At 40.3% G+C, this 26,765-nt stretch overlaps 1 pseudogene; it reads right to left on the bottom strand.

The window, feature by feature from the left end:
• Nucleotides 1-204: 204 nt before the first annotated feature.
• On the bottom strand, nt 205-26,765 carry LOC127122674 (SUPPRESSOR OF GAMMA RESPONSE 1-like; annotated as a pseudogene).

The following is a 26,765-nucleotide window of genomic DNA, read 5'->3' as shown; positions in this document are numbered from 1 at the left end:
TAGCAACTGACCAGGATGAACGATTCTCATCTCCTTAAACTAAATGTGGTTATTTTGCATTTCCAGGTCCATTGCTCAAGTATGGTAAGATAGGAGCCTCAATTTGTGTCTGAAGGAATCTTGGTATAACCAAACTTCTAACGAGACAGAGCTGGTGAATGACAGTAGTCTTGTCACCTAATTTCTCTTTCCTAACCTTGAAGGTTAATTGGGTTGTAGCTTGTTGAAATCTAGCTCTTTCTTATTTGCCCCACCAGATGCAGTGTTGTTGCACTCAGAAGATAGATCTGGTGGTGGACTCTCAAATTTGTAATATTATTGTTAGAGAAATATAACATGTTGGTGTTGAAACTTGTGACACATGAATTAAGTTCCTCATTTTTCATTATGTTTATAAAAATACTTTTGAAAACACATATTCTCCATTCTTCTCATCTTCATCATTCCCAGGATGGTACTGATGCATTTTCCAGTCAGATTTGTAGGATTTTGACTCTTTCCCAGATCTTATATACAAAACCAAGATCTTTTTATAGCCCTTATGTACTCCATATTCTATTACAGTTTTGGTCTTACCAGTCTTGTGCCAGCGTACATGATCTTCAGTTAAGCCATGATGTTGAATAATTTGACGCTTTTGTTGACCAGTATTATATGCATTTATAGTTCTGTGAAAAAAAGTGAATGCCACTTTAAGACCCCAATTTTGGCCCTAAGATCCCTCATGGCATCACCTCTATCATATCATTGCCTCAAGGATCATTGTGCACCTTGCCTCCCTCCTTATGGGTGGGTTGTCTTTTGAGTGTAGTTCTTGATCACCAAGCATGTTTAGCATTTGTATATCATTGCTTTTCATTTGTTTACTAACCCAAAAGTACAAAAATATTGTCATCTAACCTTATTACTTGCAGATGAAGCAATTAGGTCAAGCCAGTCAAAGGGATTCATTGAGCAATAGATGGTGGCCATTCTTGAGAATTTGGGCACCATGATCATTCATAAGAGATTCATATGAGTTGTGATATCATTTGGAATCAAGATCTCAAGTGGTAGAGGCTTGGATTTCATCAAGGCATTGTTTAGTCAACCAAAACCCTAGCAAAGTCAACTGTGGTCAACTGTGCATTTAATCAGGGATTTGGTGGTGGGAAATGGTTAGAAAGGCCTCATTCATGTCCATACAAGTCTCATATAACATGTCAAACATCAACATTGAGGAATTGGAGGTCAGACAAAAAGTTTCCAAAAATAGCAAGTGACCTGTAATTTCAAACTCCCAAAAATGGAAAGGTCTTCTCCTCAACTTTACATCATCAAGCAAGCTTCAAATAAAATTTTGTCCAACACGAAAGTTTAAGATCTTGCTCTCACCTTTCCAAAAAGTCCAAGAACATCAATTTCTCATTTATGGTTGGCAAGTTATGATCAAATCATTGTCAAGAATTTTTGAACTTCAAGGAGGCATAACTTTTAAACCAAAAGGCCAATTCATGTGATTCTTTTTTGAGCAAATCTCTTTTGACATGCTCTATCATAATCCATCATCACATTTCATCAAAAATCATCACATAAAAAGTGCATTTTTCAAGTGAATCAATTTGAATTTTGGTGGGAAAAAAGGTGAATTTGAAAAGTATGCACAATTTTCATGCCAAACCAATTGCCATTGCTTCAAAATAGAATTTGTGACTTGCTGCAAGTGAAATTTTACTGTTCCATTGGTTACATTTGCATAATGGCATTTTTGCCAAATTGCATAACATGCTTAATTCACTAATTCATTGCATTGTTGCTAATCATGTTTAACTAGCTGGATTAACAGGTGGTATAAAACACTAATCATAACAGAATTCTGCATGAACAATTCACAATTTCAGATCCAAACTCAAAATCTCTCAAATTCTCTCAAATTCTCTCAACTTTGTTCTTGATTGTTCTTCATTTCTTTTGCTTGTTTCTCGATCTAATCATCATCTGCAGGCATAGTGGAAGATCTGTTAAAGCAAATCGTGGATAATTCTTGAGGAATTGCAGCTGTTGAACCTTGAACCTTCACATGGCAGTTGGAGTTTTAAGGAGAATCGAGTTGTTTTGAGCTGAAGCCTTGCTTCCATACAATCATCCAAGCCACATAGGAGATCTGTTTCACATTTCCAGGCTTTGAATCCAACGAAATCAGTTGCTGCATCTTCATAGAGGTAAAACTCGATTGCTCCAATTCTCACAATCTTGATGTGGTTCTTGTAGATCTTAGCATGTAGATCACACTGCAATTTAAATTATGGAATTTCATTAAGATTTGAGGAAGTTATCTTGATTTGAAGATTGGATGTTAGAACTTATTCTGCTCGATTCTTTTCATGTGGTTAGAATTAAGTGAAATCAATGTTAGATTAGTGATCTATGATGAAGGCTGACTCGATTGGTATGAGTTTCATGATTTTCTGGAATGTTTTGTTCTTAATCTCTAGGTTTTCGTTTCCCAGATGCAGTTTGATCCATTTGCCTGTGAGTTTGCATGGAATTTGTGTTTGTATGCCATGCCGCGAATCAAAGCATGCCACCTCACTTAATGAAACGCTGCATTTCATTAAGTGAGCGCCAACTTTAAAAACGGCGTGTCTTCGATCCTGTCCAAGGCCATTTCGTTTTTGGCTTTTAGCATTTATTCCACTTTACCTTCACATGTCCACATACTTGTTTCACATATTTTTTAATTTTCTTTCACATTGAAAAATCCATAACTCATGAATTAATAATCCAAATCACCTGGAATTTTTTGTGAAATGTTCATCATGTTGTCTACTTTTTTATGGTTATTTTTAATGAATTTGTGCACGGATGGAAAAAATAATTGCCTAGGATTTGTTTTCACATGTCATTTCTTGCACATAGCTTGCCATTTCATTTGTGAAATCATGATGGTTAATCCAAAATTCTTGAACTTTTACATGTGTAATCTAGACTCAATCCTGGTCATTTTGGTATATGGTTTGTAATTTTTGCCTTTCTGGATTGTGAGATATGATGTGATCTTTGAAGGTGTGACAATGTATGTCACAACATTTCTTGTCCATTTTGTGGAATTTATTTACCATGCCTATTGAACTTGAATTGATCTGGATTATTGCATGTTAATACTTATGGATGTTAAGTTTGCTTGTGATTTTTCCTGGAATTTTTGAATGCATTTTCAATTTGTATGAGAATTTCTTCTCTGTTTGACCAATTGTGAACATTTTGTGAGTCATGATCTTATATGATTTGTGAAAATCTTGTGGTTTATTGGATGGACTTGAAATTTGGCATGTGTATTATAGACATCTTGAAGTTTGCCATGGTTTTGGTTTCACTCATTTATCTTATGTCATTTCTGTTTTATGCTTAATTGAAGTTGATGCATGGTTTGGTGCCTTGTATGAGCTTGCTTGAACATGCTTTGACTTGTTGATTTTAATTGACATGCTTCCCTTTACCCAATTGCCATGAATATTGGTGTGTTGCTCATTCAATGTGTTCTGTTTAGGCATTATTTTTCTTGGAATTTATTGAGCCATGTTTGATTTGATTTGAAGTGGATCATTCTGTTTGCTCCAATGTGTTTCAACTTGCATAATTTGACATGATTTGCTTATGAAATGGAATTGGTGCATAGTTTTGACATGAGACCAATTAGACTTTGTTCTTATTTGATAAGTCTTGGTTTTGGTCAATTTTCAGGTTTTGTTTTAAATTTTTTCCCTATCTTGGACCCTAGGCTTTGGCCTAAGGGTTTACATCTCATGTTTGAAGCTTTGTTTCAGGTTACACATGCAAGTTACACAATTAATGATGCCTCATCTTGAGAGCATTTGATAGTTGCTTTTGATTACTAATGTGTGTTTTGTAGGTTGAAGTTGATTCAATTGGGATTGACTTGTGGCTTTTGCCTTTGCCTATTTTGGTTGTCTGTTGCATTAACTGTTGGTTGATTTGTCTATATAGCATACTGATTTGTTTGATGTTTCCACAGGTACATTTAGTTGCTATAGTTCATTGTGAACTTGCTATTGCTTTGCTTGATAGCTTAAGCATTGAGGTATAACATCTCTTCTCCATGTAGTCTGGAAGACCTGGCCTGTTACTTGGCCAGGCACCTGTCTGAAGTCCTCCAAAAGAGGCAATGTTTGTGATTGTTTATCTTTGTCCCCAAGTAGGAAAAGTCCTTTTGATAAGGCAATTGGTAGATAGAAGAGATGTATAGTCCATCTCCTACTATTTTGTGTGTCTTCCCTTTGCTCACATTACATGTTGTAGCATTGTGGATCTTAACCCAAGATCTATCGAGTCATTAACTTGTGGAGAGAGTTCCAACTTTCTGAACTCCCACACCTTCTGATATTCAAAGCTCTCCCTGACCAGGGATAAGAGCATGAGGCACACCCCTCATATCCTTTCATCTGCTTCACCTTAACTCTCAATGTTAAGGTTAAGAGCACAACTTACCCCATTCCAGTTGACTTTACAGTCTAACCCTTGCTTGAGCCTAATTGCTTGGATATAGTGTGTGCTAAATGACATTTGTTTGCTTGATTGCTTGGTGCATCTGTACATGTTTGCTTGTTTGCCTTTGTGCACTTATCATCATTAATTGCTCATTATTGCATGATCATCATTTCATATCTTTGAGATACATCTTTGATTGCCCATTGAGGACAACTGTAAGTCCATTAATTGGCCATTGTTCCTATGATTTGGAAGGGATAGAGTATAAGACCATTTCATTTGGCTACTTATGTCCATTGCTTAATGCTTGTTTGTTTGTTGTATGTAAGGATGCAATTGTAAGACCATGTTGTTGGCTTTTGTATTCCTATGATCATCTGTTGGAGATTAGAGTAAGCCCCGACAGATTGGCATCTGACATTCACCTTTTGTTTTGCTTTGAGGAGATTAGAGTAAGTCCAGATAGATTGGCATCTGATATCCAGGTTTTGTTTTGCTTTAGGAGGTTGGAATAAATCCATTTATTGGCATCTGACATCCTTGTTTGTTTTAGGAGACTGGTGTAAATCCATCTATTGGTATCCGGCATCCACCTTTGTTGTGAGATTGGTATAAGCCCAGCTATTGGCCTCCGGTATCACCTTGCTTGTGTTTGTTATTGTTTTATGGCCTATTCCTAAGGACACACTTGAATCATCTTCTATATGATCTCAAGAGGTGAACCTGTCTGAGAAGTTTTACACTCCATTTTCCATACCCTCTTTGTCCTAAACCTTTTCACATGTTGCTTTCAAAACTTTGACTATTGTGAAAACATCTTCATGTCTTTCAAAATTAGAAACCTCGACCCTAAGTCCTTGACTTTTCAAACTCCATTTCATAACACTTCTGGGAATTGAATCCTAATCTTACTTTGACCATATTTTGTGAATACTCATAATCAATTGACTTCACCCATTCATTTGTTTTGTGGCTTTGTCCATTGTTAATATGTTTTCATACATTAGCCATAGATTTCAATTACCATAGTGGTTGATGTAAATCTTACCTTATCCTTAGTGAGTTGATTGTAAGACTTCCGTATTGAAAACAGGGTTAACCCCTCTAGTACGTCGAAGCCGTCCTCGCATGGTGGATTGTTGAAGTCAGGTTGAGTTTTCTCCCATTGGTAATGAAAAGCCTTAATGCTTGTGTTTTAAAATGAACTCACTAATTTTTGGAAATCTTTTAGCCGAACTACGGCGTTTTGATCCTTACCTTTAATGGAAGGTACGTAGGCAACGGGTTCATCCGTTCAAACACAAAAACAATAAAAATTGTACATTCTTTTCTCATCTTCCCATTCATGTTTGCACAATATGTCATAAACAAATAAACTTTTTTATACAACAAGTGTGAAAAGGGCTCCCTAGGAGTACCTAGGACGTAGTGGGTGCCTAACACCTTCCCATTGCGTAATTTACCCCTTACCCAGATTCTCTGATCTTTTTATTAGTTTTCTATGTGTAAAACTTCTTAGGCCTTTGTTCGCTTTTTAGCCATTCCTTAGGATAAATAAAAGTGCGGTGGCGACTCGATTCTTTGTATACTTTGCTTTTGATTTAGTCAATAAATCATAAAGTGACGAATACACCGCTACAGAAAAGTGGCGACTCTGCTGGGGAATACATTAGACTTTCCTTGGTGGTATTGCCTACTTTTCACCCTTGTTGTATGATATTGTTTATCTGTTATTTGACATATTTTTGTACAATTTGGGATAACTGTATTCATTGTAATGTTTGAATTGCTTGATATACATTTGCTGTTTGCTTTGGTGATCTCTATGAGATGAGTTCTGTACCCGAACTCGAGTGCACTCTAGGATAAGAGAATGACGTAGTCTTGTCGACTGGTGTGGAGTATTCCTTAGCCAGTTGACTTGCGAGTCCATTCACTTGGTGGAGGTCATGTTGGATTAATAATGTCACACAAGTTATTTGTGGTTAGGCATTATTCTTTCAATCATGTGCCTTAGAAGCCAAGGACCTTAGTTTACCAAACCCATCTTGGCCTATTTTTAGGACGTAGTGCGGAGGTCGTTCAGATGTCAGATCTGATGCGATTGTTACGCGATACTACACTCGTAAGAGTCTCGCTTGAGAATATTTTTGGAATACGAGTATTCGTTCATCCGATAATATCCGAAAGATGGGACGATGACTATGGGAACCTCTGGTAGAACGTGTCTGGCAGGTTTAAACCCTAGTACACTCCCTTTGGGTGGTTCTTAACCGAGACTCCATGCTCGTGACTCTCAGCAAACCCGTGATTCATGGTTGAGTCGTTCAAACCTCGTTAATATCAATGGAACTTGGGCGTTGATAAGGTGTAAACCATAATCCGCCAAAATGGATGATTGATATTAAGGATGATTGAGTCGGTTCATGTACCGTTAATATCAATGGAACTTGGGTGTCGATAAGGTGAAAACCTAAATCCACCAAAATGGATGATTGATATTAGGGATACAATGAGCTTTCCCATGACCTTTGTCTGGTGTGATTTGCTTGATCCTTGAGTGTGATTGTTGCATTCATGCATTCATGCATTCATCTGCATTTCATGTCATCAGAAAAAGAGAAAATTTTCAAGGAACTTAAAGGGTCATTTGCAAAATTTTCAGACATGGAAAGACCAAAAAGGCATACAAAGAAGTACAGCTTTAGACAGCCCGATGTGAAAGAGTTAAGGAATCTGACATCTTATGTATTAGATCCCTTGGGTTTCAAAGCTCGCTATGGGAAGCTTCTGCCTCTGTTGACTACTCAGGTTGATGAGGGTTTGATGAGTACTCTGGCTCAGTTTTATGATCCGCTGTATCATTGCTTCTCTTTCCCGGACTTCCAGCTGTTGCCTACTTTGGAGGAGTATTCTCACCTTATTGGGATTCCGATTCTGGATCAGGTGTCGTTCAGTGGCTTGGAGAGTATTCCGACGGCTCGAGAGATGGCAGACTTGTTGCACATAGATGAAGCTTTAATTAAAGCTAATCTGACTACCAAAGGTGGAATTCAGGGTCTCCCTTCTGATTTCCTCATCGCTCAAGCTACCATCTATGGGAAGGCCATGAGTGAGGATGCCTTTGAGGCTTTATTTGTGTTGCTCATCTATGGATTGGTATTATTTCCCAACTTCGACAAATTTGTGGATATGAATGCCATTAGGATCTTCTCAGTTCTTAATCCCTTTCCGACTTTGTTGGGTGATGCCTATGTCTCTTTGCATCTGAGGAATGCAAAGGGTGGAAGAGTTATTGTGTGTTGTCTGCCTTTGCTGTACAAATGGTTTATTTCGCACTTGCCGCAGACTGTTGCTTTCAAGGAGAACAAGGGATGTCTACGGTGGTCTCAGAGACTCATGTCTCTCACTAATGACGATATCTCTTGGTATGATCGCGTGTATGATATTGTGCAGATCATTGACTATTGTGGTGAATTCCCTAATGTGCCTCTTCTTGGTACATGTGGTGGGATTAGCTACAACCCTATTCTAGCACGTCGTCAGCTTGGGTTCCCCCTAAGGGATAAGCCTCATAACATTCTGTTAGAAGGTGTGTTCTTTCAGGAGGGTAAAGATCCCCAAGGCCTGAAAGCCAGATTTGTCCGCGCTTGGCGCAAGATCTGCAAGAAGAGTAGGAATGAATTGGGTCCGAAGAATTGCATTGCTTTGGAGCCATATACCTCTTGGGTCAGATAGAGAGCTGCCGAGTACCTGATGCCTTATGATCATCCGATACCTACACCGTTGGATGTGGCTGGGCCTTCAACCCTCCCTACCCAACGTGTAGAGGAGTTGAGAGAAGAAGACCTTTCACGTGCTTGGATCCGTGAAAGAGAAGAATTGCTGCAGCAGCTTAAAGAGAAGGACGCTCTGATTGAGTTTCTTGAGCATCGAGTGATCGACGATCCGAATGATACTTGGACTTCTCTGCTTCCTCAGTCTTCCAAATTCTGGAAGAGGAAGTATGATCGACTTGCAAAGGAGAAAGCAGATATGGAAGCAGCCTATGAGAGAGAGATCAAGAAGCTGTGTGTTTCTCGTCTTCCAGCATCCCGAGCTTCTAGGGATCCATAGGATGTTATTTTCCTTTTCTCTTTGTAATTCGATCAAAAATGCTGTACTTCTTTGTCTTGGATATATATTGAATGAGATATTTTCCATATGATAATAAATGCTTAAAAAAATCAAAAATTGCAAATAAATGCCCTAAGGGTTCCTTGAAAATAAAATAAAGCATATGCACAATCATTGCATGCATCATTTCGCATAAGCAGGTACCTTGTTTCTGGTCTTCTTGTCCTAACCCTGTGCTCTTCATTTATTTTGAAGACAAGCTGACTCACCGGTATTATACTCGAGCCAATTCTGCAAGAGTTATGGATCAGTTAGAACAAGAGAACCGTGAATTGAAAGAAGAGGTCGCCAGACTTGGCGCTTTGATGGAGCAACTCCTCGCTGCTCAGAGTCAACCTGCTCAGCCGCCTGCAACTCCCGTCCAGAGGACGGTTATTTCAAAGATTGTAGCTTCGACAGTGCCAGTCAGTGCTCATTATGTGCCCAATGCTATGCCATCCAGGTTTCCTTGGGGTATGCCTCTAGGCTTTATGCCTGATCTGCCTGCTCCAACTTTTGCTCATATGCCGGCATCTAGCCCGGTCCCTGTTGCTGCTCCTCCTGTCGTGCACACCATGCCGAGGGTAGACGACACCATCTATCATTCTGAGCCGTCTGAGGGCCCGGATGTTAATGAGAAGATGGAAGCTATGAATGACCAATTCCTTGAGCTGAGGAAGGAATTGAAGACCCTCAGAGGGAAAGATCTGTTTGGCAAGTCTGCTGCTGAGCTTTGCCTTGTTCCCGGTGTGAAGATACCGATCAAATTCAAAGTGCCTGACTTTGAAAAGTACAAAGGGAACACCTATCCTCTTGCTCATCTGGTTATGTACGCGAGAAAAATGTCTACCCAAACTGATAATGATCAGCTTCTGATCCATTATTTTCAAGACAGTCTGTCCGGTGCTGCACTCAGATGGTACATGAGTTTGGACAATGCTAATATCCGATCCTTCAATGATCTTGGCGAAGCCTTCGTCAAGCAATACAAATACAATGTTGATATGGCGCCTGACCGGGATCAGCTCAGGGCCATGTCTCAAAAGGATAAGGAGACATTTAAGGAGTACGCCCAGAGATGGCGAGAGCTGGTTGCTCAGATTACTCCACCGCTGGAGGAGAAAGAGATGACTAAGATCTTCTTGAAGACTCTTAGTTCTTTTTATTATGAGCGGATGGTAGCAAGTGCTCCTTTTGATTTCACCGAGATGGTGAACATGGGGATGCGTCTCGAGGAAGGAGTCCGTGAAGGATGATTGGCAAAGGATGAGAGCTCTTCTTCTAAACGATACGGGGCGTTTAAGAAGAAGGATGGGGAGGCACATGCTGTGCAATCCCATGCTAAGCCTAGAAGACCCTCTGTTCAGAGGAAGCCAGCACGGCGCAACAGCAATCAGCACCAGGTGGCTCATATAGCACCTGTCTTCAAAGACAATTCTCAACAATATCAACAGCCTCAGTATCAGCAACAGCAGCGTCCATAGTAACAGGCTTACCAGCCTCGTGGCAGTACAACCAACCAAGCTAACTTGAGTTATAATAGGAAGAAGATCAGTTTCAATCCAGTTCCCATGTCATATGCAGAGCTTTATCCTTCCTTGTTGGAAAGGAAGTTGGTTACACCCAGGGATCCTCCTGCTATTCTTGCAAATCCTCAATGGTGGTATAAACCAGACCAACATTGTGTTTATCATTCCGGTGCTCCGGGTCATAACATTGAAAACTGCTACCCACTGAAGACTAAGGTTCAAGACCTTATGAGATGTGGAATTCTGAGCTTTGAAGATTCAGGCCCAAATGTTACCAAGAACCCATTGCCCGCGCATGGGAAGTCAGTGAATATGGTCCAGGGGTGCCCTGGGAAGTACAAGGTCAAATATGTCAGCCATATTAGGCAGTCGTTGGTCGAATTACATCGTTTGTTGTGTCAATACAGCCACATGGAGCATGACCACGACAAGTGCCGCATTTGCTCGGTTAACCGTCTGGGTTGCAATCAGGTACGAAGAGAGCTTCAAGAGTTGCTGGATGAGGGTACCATTGAGATCCTTCAGAATCGAAATGTTGATGAAGATGAACCGGAGGTAAATGTTATATCGCCTGTGTTCAAGCTTCCTGAGCCTGTTGTTATCCGGTATGATAGCAGCAAGCCGAAGGTCTCTCCTTCACTAACAATCAAGCCTGCAGGCCCTGTGCCTTATTCTTCTGACAAAGCTGTGCCATTCAGATATAACCCCGTTGCTGTAGAAGATGGGGTAGAAGTGCCTTTGCCTTCAACGTCCGTGACAAACATTGCTGATGTTAGTGGGTTGACCCAGAGTGGTCGAGTATTTGCGCCTAAGCCTCAGGCTAAGGCTGTTGTTTCTGATACTGTTGAGCGTCCAGTTGGGACCGCTGTGAATATTCAGAATCCGGCACTTGCTGTCGCCAAACAAACCCTCCTCCTCTGTACAAAAGACTCCTGCTTCTTCAGTTGGCCCTAGTGGCATTATGAATGAAGAATGTGATGAGATGCTGAGGCTCATCAAAAAGAGTGAGTACAACATTGTAGATCAGCTTCTACAAACGCCATCCAAGATTTTCGTTCTATCTCTGCTGTTGAATTCAGAACCCCATAGGGAGGCTCTGCAGAAAGTATTGGACTTGGCGTATGTCGATCATGATGTCACTGTGGAACAGTTTGATGGTATAGTTGCAAACATCACTGCTTGCAACACGTTGAGTTTCTGTGACTCTGATCTCCCTGAGGAGGGAAGAAACCACAACATGGCTTTACACATCTCTATGAATTGCAAATATGATGCCATGTCCAATGTGTTGGTGGACACTGGATCTTGTTTGAATGTATTGCCAAAGACCACACTCTCCAAGTTGTCATATCAAGGTCCTCCTATGAGGCAGAGTGGTGTTGTTGTGAAAGCGTTTGATGGGTCACGTAAGACCGTGATTGGGGAAGTTGATCTCCCAATCAAGATTGGACCAAGTGATTTCCAGGTTACCTTCCAGGTAATGGATATCCACCCATCATATAGCTGTCTCCTTGGTAGACCATGGATTCACGAGGCTGGCGCCGTGACATCCACCCTACACCAGAAGCTGAAATTTGTCAAGAACAAGAAACTGGTTGTGGTAGGGGGAGAAAAGGCTCTTCTGGTTAGCCACCTGTCTTCTTTCTCATATATTGACGCTGGGATGAAGTTGGAACGTCGTTCCAAGCTTTATCTATTGATGAACCAATTGAGAAGAAGTCTCCTTCATTTGCTTCCTATCGTGATGCAAAACTGGCCATTGAATGTGGTGCAGTTGCTGGTTTAGGGAAGGTGATTGAGCTTGAAGACAATAGATCCCGGGCTGGCATTGGCTATTGTTCTAGGGCATTTAATGAGCAAGGTTTGTTCAAGAGTGCAGGATTCATCCATGCTGATCAACCTGAGGAAGTTGCTGCTATCTTGGAAGAGGATGCAGAGGATCTGAGCAACTTCATCATACCTGGTGGTGTCTGCTACAATTGGGTCGCTGTAGATGTTCCTACAGTCATTCATAGATCAGAGTAATTGTTCACTTTGTTCAAAACCCTTCTCCCATGCCAAAAGGAGAAGTGATGACATTGTTGGCAGCATTAAATACAATGATGTTTTCATTTAATTAATGCATTGTTAAACATTTGTTTTTCCATTTGTTTTCACTTTTTGCTTTTGCATGAAATCAGTGATCACAAAAAACCCATAAAAACAAGAATAAAAGCAAACATTTTTCATCTGCATAATGGTTTGCTTGTTTAAATTCTAAAGTTTTTCATTAACCAAAATCATTATGCAGGTTGATTCTAAAACCCATTGAACATAATGATCCAACGCCATCTCCCAATTTTGAATTCCCTGTATTTGAGGCAGAGGAATATGACGTTGAAGGGATTCCTGAAGAGATTACCCGTCTCCTTGAGCACGAGAAGAAGATCATTCAGCCACATCTTGAAGATCTGGAAACAGTCAACTTGGGGTCTGAGGATTGTGTTCGTATGGTGAAGATTGGGGCACTTCTTGAAGAGTCTGTCAAGAAGAGATTGATTGAGTTGCTACGAGAATATTCAGATATCTTTGCTTGGTCATATGAAGACATGCCGAGTCTAGATACAGATATTGTGCAACATTTCCTGCCTTTGAAGCCTGAGTGCGTGCCTGTGAAGCAGAAGCTCAGAAGAACTCATCCAGATATGGCAGTGAAGATCAAAGAGGAAGTTCAGAAGCAAATTGATGCGGGGTTTCTGGTGACTTCTACATATCCTCAATGGGTGGCCAATATTGTGCATGTTCCTAAGAAAGACAGAAAAGTCCGTATGTGTGTTGATTACAGAGATTTGAATAAGGCTAGTCCGAAAGATGATTTTCCTCTACCGCATATTGATATGTTGGTAGACAATACAGCTAAATTCAAAGTCTTTTCCTTTATGGACGGATTTTCCGATTATAATCAAATCAAGATGGCACCCGAAGATATGGAGAAGACAACATTCATCACACCTTAGGGAACATTCTGTTATCGAGTGATGCCCTTCGGTCTGAAGAACGCCGGAGCCACGTATCAACGAGCTATGACTACCTTGTTTCATGATACGATGCACAAGGAGATAGAGGTCTATGTTGATGATATGATTGCTAAGTCCCGAACGGAAGTTGAACATGTTGAGCATTTGTTGAAGCTTTTTCAGCGTCTGAGGAAGTTTAGACTTCGCCTGAATCCGAACAAATGTACATTTGGAGTCCGTTCTGGCAAGTTGTTGGGTTTTGTGGTAAGTGAAAGAGGTATTGAGGTTGATCCTGCAAAGGTCAAAGCAATACAAGAGATGCCTGCACCCGAAACTGAGAAGCAAGTCCGAGGTTTTCTTGGCCGCTTGAACTATATTTCCAGATTTATATCCCACATGACTGCCACATGTGCGCCTATATTCAAGCTCCTTCGGAAAGATCAGTCTCATGATTGGACCGAGGATTGCCAGAAAGCTTTCGACAGTATCAAGGAGTATCTGTCCGAACCTCCGATTTTGTCTCCGCCTGTGGAAGGAAGACCTCTGATTATGTATTTGACTGTTCTTGAAGACTTGATGGGTTGTGTACTCGGTCAACAAGATGAATCAGGGAAGAAAGAATCTGCTATCTACTACCTCAGTAAGAAGTTTACTGATTGTGAGTCTCGGTACTCAATGCTTGAGAAGACGTGCCGTGCTTTAGCTTGGGCTGCTAAGCGGTTGCGCCAGTACATGATAAATCATACAACTTGGTTGATATCCAGAATGGATCCAATCAAGTATATCTTCGAGAAGCCTGCTTTAACTGGGAGGATTGGCCGTTGGCAGATGCTGTTGTCTGAGTATGATATTGAGTATCGAGCTCAGAAAGCTATCAAAGGTAGTATCTTGGCTGACCATTTAGCGCACCAGCCGATTGAAGATCATCAGTCTGTTTAGTACGACTTCCCAGATGAGGAGATTCTGTATTTGAAAATGAAAGATTGTGATGAGCCTACACTTGATGAAGGTCTGGAACCTGGTTCCAGATGGACAATGGTGTTTGATGGCGCTGTAAATCAGTACGGAAATGGTATTGGGGCAGTAATCATTACTCCCCATGGCACGCATATTCCGCTTACAGCAAGGCTAACTTTCAAATGCACGAATAATATGGCAGAGTATGAAGCCTGTATTATGGGACTAGAAGAGTGTATTGATTTGAGAATCAAACATCTCGACGTGTATGGTGATTCGACCCTAGTTGTTAATCAGATTAAGGGTGAATGGGAGACGAATCAGCCCAGTCTCATTCCATACAGAGATTATGCAAGAAGGATTTCAACTTTCTTTACAGAAGTTGACTTTCATCATATTCCTCGAGAGGATAATCGGATGGCAGATGCTCTTGCTACGCTTGCTTCCATGATTATTGTCAAATATTGGAATGAAGTTCCCAATATTGCCGTGATGCGCTTGGATAGACCCGCTCACGTGTTCGCAGTGGAAGAAGTGAATGATGACAAGCCTTGGTATTTTGATATCAAGAATTTCCTCCAGAACCAGGTCTACCCGCCTGGGGCATCTATGAAAGATAGGAAAACTTTGAGAAGGTTGTCAGGCAGTTTCTACCTCAGTGGTGAAGTGCTGTACAAGAGAAATTTTGACATGGTTTTGCCCATATGCGTGGATAGACATGAAGCAAACTTGTTAATGACTGAGGTCCATGAGGGTTCATTTGGTACTCATTCCAATGGACATGCCATGGCAAGAAAGATGTTGAGAGCAGGCTACTATTGGCTGACAATGGAGTCTGACTGCTGCAAATATGTGAAGAAATGCCACAAGTGTCAGATTTATGCGGATAAGATTCATATTCCTCTGACACTTCTGAACGTGATTTCATCACCATGGCCTTTCTCTATGTGGGGAATCGACATGATCGGCATGATTGAACCGAAGGCGTCCAATGGACATAGGTTTATTCTCGTAGCAATTGACTACTTCACCAAATGGGTTGAGGCCGCGTCGTATACGAATGTGACCAGGCAGGTGGTTGTGAAGTTTATCAAGAACCAGCTGATTTGCCGTTATGGTGTGCCAGATAAGATCATTACTGATAATGGATCTAATCTGAATAACAAGATGATGGATGAGTTGTGCGCTGAATTCAAGATTGCACACCATAATTCTTGTCCCTACAGACCTAAGATGAATGGGGCTGTTGAAGCTGCTAACAAGAATATCAAGAAGATCATCCAGAAGATGACAGTGACGTACAAGGATTGGCATGAGATGCTGCCATTCGCTTTGCATGGATACCGTACATCGGTACGCACTTCAACAGGGGCAACCCCTTTCTCTCTTGTTTACGGCATGGAGGCTGTTCTCCCAGTAGAGGTGGAGATCCCATCAATGAGAGTCTTGATGGAAGCCAGGTTGACTGATGCCGAATGGATTCAGAGTCGTTATGACCAACTGAATCTGATTGAAGAGAAGCGATTGACTGCCATGTGCCATGGTCAGTTGTATCAGCAGAGAATGAAGAAAGCATTCGATAAGAAGGTCAAGCCTCGTGTGTTCCAAGAAGGTGACCTCGTGCTCAAGAAAGTCTTGTCTTTCGTGCCCGATTCCAGGGGCAAGTGGACTCTAAACTACGAGGGTCCATATGTTGTTAAGAGAGCCTTTTCAGGCGGTGCTTTGATGCTTACAACAATGGATGGGGAGGATTTCACTCGTCCTGTGAATTCAGATGCAGTCAAGAAATACTTTGCCTAAAAAAAAGAGTATATGCAAATGAAAAACAGAATAGCTCGCTAAGTTGAAAACTCGAAAGGGCGGCTTAGGCAAAAATGAGCGTCTCGGTGGAGAACCCGCAAGGGTAATCCAGGCAAAAGTTAGAGACTTGAAAAGAGTATATTTGCATCCCTCTAGATTGAGTACCTCACCCTGGGGCAATCTAGGCAAAAATTAGGGATTTGGCAAGTAACTGCATCCTGACAAGACTTTCTGTTCCGCAGCTGTCTTTTCATCAGAGGTTCTCGATTCGTCGTCGACTGAAGCTTCGCATACATCGAGACTCAAATTGGTAGAGAAAGGATCATTATGTTCAATGTAGCCCTCTTCCAATATATATCACTGATTTCAAAATTGTACAGATCTATGGAGTTTTGCCATTTGCAGGCTACCATTCCATCAAATCAATTTGAGCTTTTATCCAATTATTTGCATTCTTATTTGTTTCAATTCAACAAATGTTTTGCATGTTTTAATTGATAAAATGTCATTGTTTTAAACAAATAAACTTTTCAAAAAAAAATTGTTGTTTTAAACAAAGTGAACATTCACAATGATGAAAGGATACTTAAGAATTTCTCAATGCTCTCCCGAGGGGGGCTTGATTTCCAACAGGTAAGACATTTGTTCATATTCCTGGCATTGGTTGTATCCTCTTTATCCTGCTTTGTTGTTGGGGCTATTCCCTGAACAGAGCTCTTGTTGGGGTTGTTCCCCAAGCAGAGCTTTTGTTAGGGTTGTTCCCTAAGTAGAGTGTTGTTGAAGACTTCGTTTTCTTCTCCAGCAGTATTCTCCCCGGCATGGGTGTCTCCTTTTGGAAGATTCGATAGTCGGTGGTGTGAGACCCCGGTACCATGTCACTATCCCAAGTGCTATCGCCAAGCGGAGTTGTGGTTTTTTCTCCTCAGCATGGATGCTTTCCCTTTGAAGATTCAATGGTTGGTGGATTGATATCCCGGTACTTTACGACTTTCCCCAGTATTGTCGCAAGCTGAGTTGTTATCTTTCCTCAGCACAGTCGCTAGAGGAATCTGTGATATATCCCCAGAATAGAGTGCTTGGGGAAGACGTCGTTTTCTCCGGTGGTACCCTCTTCCCCGGCTAAGTCGCCAGCAGATTTGCTATGTCTCTTCATCAGTGTTTCCCTTCAGCAGGGCAGTGATTGTGTTCCTCCTCAGCAGTTGTGGATTTTCTCCTCAGAAGAGTCAGCATTCGGTGGTTGATCCCCAGCTCTCCTCCATATTTCTCAGTGGATCCCGCAGTGGATTTCCCCAGTGGATCTGCCTGTAAATTTGTGGTTTGGTGGATCGTGTATATGCAAAATCCCCAATGGAATGGGTATTCCTCAACAGAGTCAGGGTTGCCTCTGTGATATTCCCCTCAGAATCTCCGTCAGAGTTGAAACCTCTGTTTTCCCCAGTAGGGTTGGTTGGTGATTTATCATCCATAGATGTGGTTGATCTCCTGTTGCTTTTGATCCCCAGTAGAGTGGCTTGTTGCAGAATCTACTTGTGTGATCTTTTCTTCCTCCTCAGTGGGTTGTTCCCCAATGGAGTGGTTACTTGCATTTTCACCATGTAGAGTTGCTTGTGCAGTCAGATTCTACATGGATGATCTGTTCTCCCTTTGAGGGTTGTTCCCCAGCGGAGTTATTGCGGAGTTGCCTTCGTGGTAATTTTTGCCCGTACAGTGAGCTCTTGTTCCCCTGCAGATATTTAAGGATTTCTCCTGTTTCCCCAACAGATTTGTCTTTGTGGCTGTTTATACCTGTGGTGACTTTCTGTACTCCAGTTGGGTTGTTGTTGATCCATTACTCAGAGATTTTCTGATATCTGTGATATCTCCGATCTTTTGCCTCCCCGCAGATCTTTGCTTTTCAGCTTGAAGATCTCCTGCAGATTGGCTTTCCAGATGGACTTCCTTGGTTCTCCCTGGAAATATAGTACCGGATGTTTGATTCCTGGTCCTGTTTGTGTTAGAAATGTCTGTTTTGTCAGCATTCATCAAACATAAATCACGCATATTCATGCATATTCATAAACATTTAGATATTCATGTTGCATTTTTTGCCATATATCTCTTGTTTGTTGTCTCCTGCTTTTGGGTGGTATAGATCTCTTTATAGATCTTCCCAAGCAGATGTCGGGTGGTCAAATCTCTCCATATAGAGTCAGCCCCAAAAGCAGAAAGTGTCTGTCTTACCTTCTGCAGTTCCCCACTGAGATATATCCTCGTGGATGACGGTTTCTTCCGTTTCCTCCCAACATATATATTGGGACGGATTTTCCTATTGAGTTATATCTTCATTAGGACGTGTCTTGATTCAATCTGTCTTTTCGGATTGATCCTGAATTGGCTGTTTGTCAGCTGTTTCTTGTGCTTCCCTGTGGATAAATGAATGAACTGCCCAGTAACCGGCAATAATTCTTTTTATCCCCAGCGGAATCCGTTTTGGGCCTCTACCCAGTAACCGGTAGTTGTAAGTCCTACTTTCCTTGCCTTTTTGGCGGAATTTATGGTTATATACCTTTTATTCCTCGGCAAGAGTTGTTGGTTTTCTACCCAGTAGTCGGTAGTCGTAAATCCTATTTTCTCGCTCTCCAGCAGAGTTTGTGGTTTGTTATAAACCCTATTTTTGGTTCCCGTGCGGATTTGTGATTCTTTCATTCCCCACGCGGAGTTGATTTGGTATTCTACCCAGCATTCGGTAGTTATGAAACCCAATTTCTCCCCCTTTGCAGAGTTAACCTTGTTGTTCATCCTAACCGGTGATGGTTACTCTTTGTGGTTATCTTCATTCGTTGATTCGATGTTGATATTCCTTTCTTGCTTGTGGATAATTGTCGGTTGCTAGCAATTGTATCCCCAGCAAGTCTTCTGGATCATTGTCGTATGCTTGCAATGTTATCCCTCTTTTGAAGTCGCCAGTGGGTCCTTTCACCGTTTGCTAGTGATTTGTTCCCCGGATCATTGATTGTCTATCAATATATCCCCAGCTAGTCTTTGTGGATAATTGTTGTTTATGCAATTCATCCTCAGCAGATCGCCTTTCATTTACCCGTTTGCTTGGTAATGATTGTTGCTCCCTTTGATTGGTCATCTTTATATGCCTAGTTTGGTATCTCAATGCCTTTCTTTTCGGTCGATTTATCCTTTATTAACCCAGTAACGGGCTGTGGATAATCTTCCATGCGAGTATGTTATCCACGTTCTGACGGTAATGGATAATATATCTCATGCACTCTTCAGTCGAAGCCTTTTGTGTTTCCCTAGTCGAGTAAGATTCGTTATTTCCCTTTTGCGGAATCGAATATTCTTTGTTGTTTCGGATAATTGCCGGATGCTTGCAATTTATCCCTTTGAGTTGTCTTTAGTTTACCCGTGTGCTTGGTATCGATTGTCCCTCTTTTTGGTTAGTCACCTATTATATAGTTCTGTATCTCTGGTGTCTTTTCCTTTCGAGTATATTATTCACGGTCTGCTGGTAATGAATGATATATCTCTTTCACTCTTTGGTTAGAGTCCTTTGTTGATCTTCCCCAATAGAGTAAGATTCGTATTCTTTGTAGAATCGAATATCCATCCTTTAACCAGTTTGTGTTTTGGATGATGAGTGTTTTGGCATATATACCAATTCACGTTTTCGGTAGATTGCCTATTATATACCCAGTAACCGGTATCCCTGGTGTTTCTTACCATGCGAGTATATTATCTACGTTCTGACGGTAATAGATAATATATCTCATGCGAGTATTCTATCCACGGTCTGCCGGTAATGGATATTATATCTCATGCGCTCTTTGGGTTTGTGTCCCCAGTTGAGTAAGATTAGTTTTCCCGTTGTGGACTCGAATGTCCATCCTGTAAGTCGATTTGCTTTTTCAAGCCCTCCTTTTGGATGATGAGTGTTTTGGCATATATACCAATTCACGCTTTGGCAGGCCACCTATTATATGCCCTAATCGGTATCTCTGGTGTCTCTTCCTTTTCGAGTATATTATTCACGTTCTGACGGTAATGAATAATATGTCTCCTGCACTCTTGGGTCAATCTTTTGATTGTTTTCTCCGCAGAGTAAGATTCGTATTCTTTGTAGAATCGAATATTCCATCCTTTAACCAGTTTGTGTTTCGGATGAGGAGTGTTTTGGCATATATACCAATTCACGTTTCGGTCGGTCACCTATTATATACTTCGGTATCCCTGGTGTTCCTTCCTTTCTGCTCCCTATTATGACCTTGGTCCCCTGCGGAGTCAGATTTCTCTGAGTTGATGTACCTTTTTCAGGTCTTTCTCAGATGTCTAGTTGATTGATATCTCTCACCCTTATACCGGTCTTAGATATTCGTTCTTCCTAAGTTTGTTACCCTTATACCGGTAACACCTCATCTTGTTGCTTTTCCCCGCGAGAGTCTCTTTGTTAGACATTTCTCCAGTGGAATTCCTGTTGTGATTTTACCCTTTGCTGTATTGGCGTTTTCCCCAATATAGGCATTTTCCCCGGCAGGGAGGTTCTTTGTGAATCCGTTCCTTAGTCCGAGTCTGGATTTTTATCCGAAGTATCCTTTGTGGATAGTTTGAGTCAGCTTGTGTCTTTCCAATGGATGCGTTCCTTTGGAAATATTCTTTTCCCCAGTGTGAGTCCTTTACTTCCCCAGTAAGGTCTCCGGTCCAGTCGTGTCTTGGTCACGCTGTGTCAGTTTTGTTTTTCCCCAAATCAGAGTCGTGTCCTGCTCACGCATTCTTTTTCTTATTATCCCCAATAAGAGTCTTGTTTGAGCCTCTGTTCCTGGTGAGTGTATTACTCCGATGGATCGTCTTTTCTTCTGTGTGAACCATATCCCCACAGAATCTGTGTCTTTTGCATGCATACATCTGCATCATGAGGTCTCTTAGGGACCAAAATTTGTCTCATTACTGTTATTTAAGCCCATTCTACCGCGTCGAGATGAAGATTTCTAAACTTCACTTCTCCGGTTAGAATGACCTTAAATAGGGGCATCTGTAAGACCCCGATTTTGTCCCTAAGATCCCTCATGGCATCACCTCATATCATATCATTGCCTCAAGGATCATTGTGCACCTTGCCTCCCTCCTTATGGGTGGGTTGTCTTTTGAGTGTAGTTCTTGATCACCAAGCATGTTTAGCATTTGTATATCATTGCTTTTCATTTGTTTACTAACCCAAAAGTACAAAAATATTGTCATCTAACCTTGTTACTTGCAGATGAAGCAATTAGGTCAAGCCAGTCAAAGGGATTCATTGAGCAATAGATGGTGGCCATTCTTGAGAATTTGGGCACCATGATCATTCATAAGAGATTCATATGAGTTGTGATATCATTTGGAATCAAGATCTCAAGCGGTAGAGGCTTGGATTTCATCAAGGCATTGTTCAGTCAACCAAAACCCTAGCAAAGTCAATTGTGGTCAACTGTGCATTTAATCAGGGATTTGGTGGTGGGAAATGGTTAGAAAGGCCTCATTAATGTCCATACAAGTCTCATATAACATGCCAAACATCAACATTGAGGAATTGGAGGTCGGACAAAAAGTTTCCAAAAATAGCAAGTGACCTGTAATTTCAAACTGCCAAAAATGGAAAGGTCTTCTCCTCAACTTTACATCATCAAGAAAGCTTCAAATCAAATTTTGTCCAACGTGAAAGTTGAAGATCTTGCTCTCACCTTTCCAAAAAGTCCAAGAACATCAATTTCTCATTTATGGTTGGCAAGTTATGATCAAATCATTGTCAAGAATTTTTGAACTTCAAGGAGGCATAACTTTTAAACCAAAAGGCCAATTCATGTGATTCTTTTTTGAGCAAATCTCTTTTTACATGCTCTATCATAATCCATCATCACATTTCATTAAAACTCATCACATAAAAAGTGCATTTTTCAAGTGAATCAATTTGAATTTTGGTGGGAAAAAAGGTGAATTTGAAAAGTATGCACAATTTTCATGCCAAACCAATTGCCATTGCTTCAAAATAGAATTTGTGACTTGCTGCAAGTGAAATTTTACTGTTCCATTGGTTACATTTGCATAAGGGAATTTTTTCCAAATTGCATAACATGCTTAATTCACTAATTCATTGCATTGTTGCTAATCATGTTTAACTAGCTGGATTAACAGGTGGTATAAAACACTAATCATAACAGAATTCTGCAGAATTCTGCATGAACAATTCACAATTTCAGATCCAAACTCAAAATCTCTCAAATTCTCTCAAATTCTCTCAACTTTGTTCTTGATTGTTCTTCATTTCTTTTGCTTGTTTCTCGATCTAATCATCATCTGCAGGCATAGTGGAAGATCTATTGAAGCAAATCGTGGATAATTCTTGAGGAATTGCAGCTGTTGAACCTTGAACCTTCACATGGCAGTTGGAGTTTTAAGGAGAATCGAGTTGTTTTGAGCTGAAGCCTTGCTTCCATACATTCATCCAAGCCACATAGGAGATCTGTTTCACATTTCCAGGCTTTGAATCCAACGAAATCAGTTGCTGCATCTTCATAGAGGTAAAACTCGATTGCTCCAATTCTCACAATCTTGATGTGATTCTTGTAGATCTTAGCATGTAGATCACACTGCAATTTAAATCATGGAATTTCATTAAGATTTGAGGAAGTTATCTTGATTTGAAGATTGGATGTTAGAACTTATTCTGCTCGATTCTTTTCATGTGGTTAGAATTAAGTGAAATCAATGTTAGATTAGTGATCTATGATGAAGGCTGATTCGATTGGTATGAGTTTCATGATTTTCTGGAATGTTTTGTTCTTGGTGATATGAACACGTGATGAATGTGCTTGAATCTTTAGGTTTTCGTTTCCCAGATGCAGTTTGATCCATTTGCCTGTGAGTTTGCATGGAATTTGTGTTTGTATGCCATGTCGCGAATCAAAGCATGCCACTTCACTTAATGAAACGCTGTGTTTCATTAAGTGAGCGCCGACTTTAAGAACGGCGTGTGTTCGATCCTGTCCAAGGCCATTTCGTTTTTGGCTTTTAGCATTTATTCCACTTTACCTTCACATGTCCACATACTTGTTTCACATATTTTTTAATTTTCTTTCACGTTGAAAAATCCATAACTCATGAAATAATAATCCAAATCACCTGGAATTTTTTGTGAAATGTTCATCATGTTGTCTACTTTTTTATGGTTATTTTTAATGAATTTGTGCACGGATGGAAAAAATAATTGCCTAGGATTTGTTTTCACATGTCATTTCTTGCACATAGCTTGCCATTTCATTTGTGAAATCATGATGGTTAATCCAAAATTCTTGAAATTTTACATGTGTAATCTAGACTCAATCCTGGTCATTTTGGTATATGGTTTGTAATTTTTGCCTTTCTGGATGGTGAGATATGATGTGATCTTTGAAGGTGTGCAATGTATGTCACACCATTTCTTGTCCATTTGGTGGAATTTATTTACCATGCCTATTGAACTTGAATTGATCTGGATTTTTGCATGTTGATACTTATGGATGTTAAGTTTGCTTGTGATTTTTCCTGGAATATTTGAATGCATTTTCTATTTGTATGAGAATTTCTTCTCTGTTTGACCAATTGTGAACATTTTGTGAGTCATGATCTTATATGATTTGTGAAATTCTTGTGGTTTATTGGATGGACTTGAAATTTGGCATGTGTATTATAGACATCTTGAAGTTTGCCATGGTTTTGGTTTCACTCGTTTATCTTATGTCATTTCTATTTTATGCTTAATTGAAGTTGATGCATGGTTTGGTGCCTTGTATGAGCTTGCTTGAACATGCTTTGACTTGTTGATTTTAATTGACATGCTTCCCTTTACCCAATTGCCATGAATATTGGTGTGTTGCTCATTCAATTTGTTCTGTTTAGGCATTATTTTTATTGGAATTTATTGAGCCATGTTTGATTTGATTTGAAGTGGATCATTTTGTTTGCTCCAATGTGTTTCAACTTGCATAATTTGACATGATTTGCTTATGAAATGGAATTGGTGCATAGTTTTGACATGAGACCAATTGGACTTTGTTCTTATTTGATAAGTCTTGGTTTTGGTCAATTTTCAGGTTTTGTTTTAAATGTTTTCCCTATCTTGGACCCTAGGCTTTGGCCTAAGGGTTTACATCTCATGTTTGAAGCTTTGTTTCAGGTTACACATGCAAGTTACACAATTAATGATGCCTCATCTTGAGAGCATTTGATAGTTGCTTTTGATTACTAATGTGTGTTTTGTAGGTTAAAGTTGATTCAATTGGGATTGACTTGTGGCTTTTGCCTTTGCCTATTTTGGTTGTCTGTTGCATTAACTGTTGGTTGATTTGTCTGTATAGCATACTGATTTGTTTGATGTTTCCACAGGTACATTTAGTTGCTATAGTTCATTGTGAACTTGCTATTGCTTTGCTTGATAGCTTAAGCATTGAAGTATAACATCTCTTCTCCATGTAGTCTGGAAGACCTGGCCTGTTACTTGGCCAGGCACCTGTCTGAAGTCCTCCTTAAGAGGCAATGTTTGTGATTGTTTATCTTTGTCCCCAAGCAGGAAAAGTCCTTTTGATAAGGCAATTGGTAGATAGAAGAGATGTATAGTCCATCTCCTACTATTCTGTGTGTCTTCCCTTTGCTCACATTACATGTTGTAGCATTGTGGATCTTAACCCAAGATCTATCGAGTCATTAACTTGTGGAGAGAGTTCCAACTTTCTGAACTCCCACACCTTCTGATATTCAAAGATCTCCCTAACCAGGGATAAGATCATGAGGCACACCCCTCATATCCTTTCATCTGCTTCACCTTAACTCTCAATGTTAAGGTTAAGAGCACAACTTACCCCATTCCAGTTGACTTTACAGTTTAACCCTTGCTTGAGCCTAATTGCTTGGATATAGTGTGTGCTAAATGACATTTGTTTGCTTGATTGCTTGGTGCATCTGTACATGTTTGCTTGTTTTCCTTTGTGCACTTATCATCATTAATTGCTCATTATTGCATGATCATCATTTCATATCTTTGAGATACATCTTTGATTGCCCATTGAGGACAACTGTAAGTCCATTAATTGGCCATTGTTCCTATGATTTGGAAGGGATAGAGTATAAGACCATTTCATTTGGCTACTTATGTCCATTGCTTAATGCTTGTTTGTTTGTTGTATGTGAGGATGCAATTGTAAGACCATGTTGTTGGCTTTTGTATTCCTATGATCATCTGTTGGAGATTAGAGTAAGCCCAGACAGATTGGCATCTGACATTCACATTTTGTTTTGCTTTGAGGAGATTAGAGTAAGTCCAGATAGATTGGAATCTGATATCCAGGTTTTGTTTTGCTTTAGGAGGTTGGAATAAATCCATTTATTGGCATCTGACATCCTTGTTTGTTTTAGGAGACTGGTGTAAATCCATCTATTGGTATCCGGCATCCACCTTTGTTGTGAGATTGGTATAAGCCCAGCTATTGGCCTCGGGTATCACCTTGCTTGTGTTTGTTATTGTTTTATGGCCTATTCCTAAGGACACACTTGAATCATCTTCTATATGATCTCAAGAGGTGAACCTGTCTGAGAAGTTTTACACTCCATTTTCCATACCCTCTTTGTCCTAAACCTTTTCACATGTTGCTTTCAAAACTTTAACTATTGTGCAAACATCTTCTGTCTTTCAAAATTAGAAACCTGGACCCTAAGTCCTTGACTTTTCAAACTCCATTTCATAACACTTCTGGGAATTGAATCCTAATCATACTTTGACCATATTTTGTGAATACTCATAATCAATTAACTTCACCCATTCATTTGTTTTGTGGCTTTGTCCATTGTTAATATGTTTTCATACATTAGCCATAGGTTTCAATTACCATAGTGGTTGATGTAAATCTTACCTTATCCTTAGTGAGTTGATTGTAAGACTTCCGTACTGAAAACAGGGTTAACCCCTCTAGTACGTCGAAGCCGTCCTCGCATGGTGGATTGTTGAAGTCAGGTTGAGTTTTCTCCCATTGGTAATGAAAAGCCTTAATGCTTGTGTTTTAAAATGAACTCACTAATTTTTGGAAATCTTTTAGCCGAACTACGGCGTTTTGATCCTTACCTTTGATGGAAGGTACGTAGGCAACGGGTTCATCCGTTCAAACATAAAAACAATAAAAATTGTACATTCTTTTCTCATCTTCCCATTCATGTTTGCACAATATGTCATAAACAAATAAACTTTTTTATACAACAAGTGTGAAAAGGGCTCCCTAGGAGTACCTAGGACGTTTTGGGTGCCTAACACCTTCCCATTGCGTAATTTACCCCTTACCCAGATTCTCTGATCTTTTTATTAGTTTTCTATGTGTAAAACTTCTTAGGCCTTTGTTCGCTTTTTAGCCATTCCTTAGGATAAATAAAAGTGCGGTGGCGACTCGATTCTTTGTATACTTTGCTTTTGATTTAGTCAATAAATCATAAAGTGACGAATACACCGCTACAGCCACCCCCATCTTTCTTAGCACCTGGAAGATTTCTAAGGACGTGTATAGCAGATGCCTTAGTCTCCTTCCAATGTTGGTATGAACTCGTCGATAAACATGTGAGGATTTGCATTACTAGCACCACATTTAGACCCTAAATGGTCTAATAATTCTACATCAGAAAGATCAAACTACTTTATACCAATCGGAAAGCCAGGCCACTCGCTAGAAACATCACTATTGTCTATACGACAGTGATAGTTTGGACATTCCCACCATCCTTTATCTGATCAGCTAAAGAGTGTAGTTCTTTTCACTTTCTTTGCAAATCCTCCAATGTCAATGAACCAGCTCCTAGCCAT

Source organism: Lathyrus oleraceus, chromosome 2, assembly GCF_024323335.1.
Source record: "Lathyrus oleraceus cultivar Zhongwan6 chromosome 2, CAAS_Psat_ZW6_1.0, whole genome shotgun sequence".
NCBI classification, from domain to species: domain Eukaryota; kingdom Viridiplantae; phylum Streptophyta; class Magnoliopsida; order Fabales; family Fabaceae; genus Lathyrus; species Lathyrus oleraceus.
The sequence above is the reverse complement of the archived record's forward strand: the minus strand, read 5'-3'. Positions and strand labels throughout refer to the sequence as shown.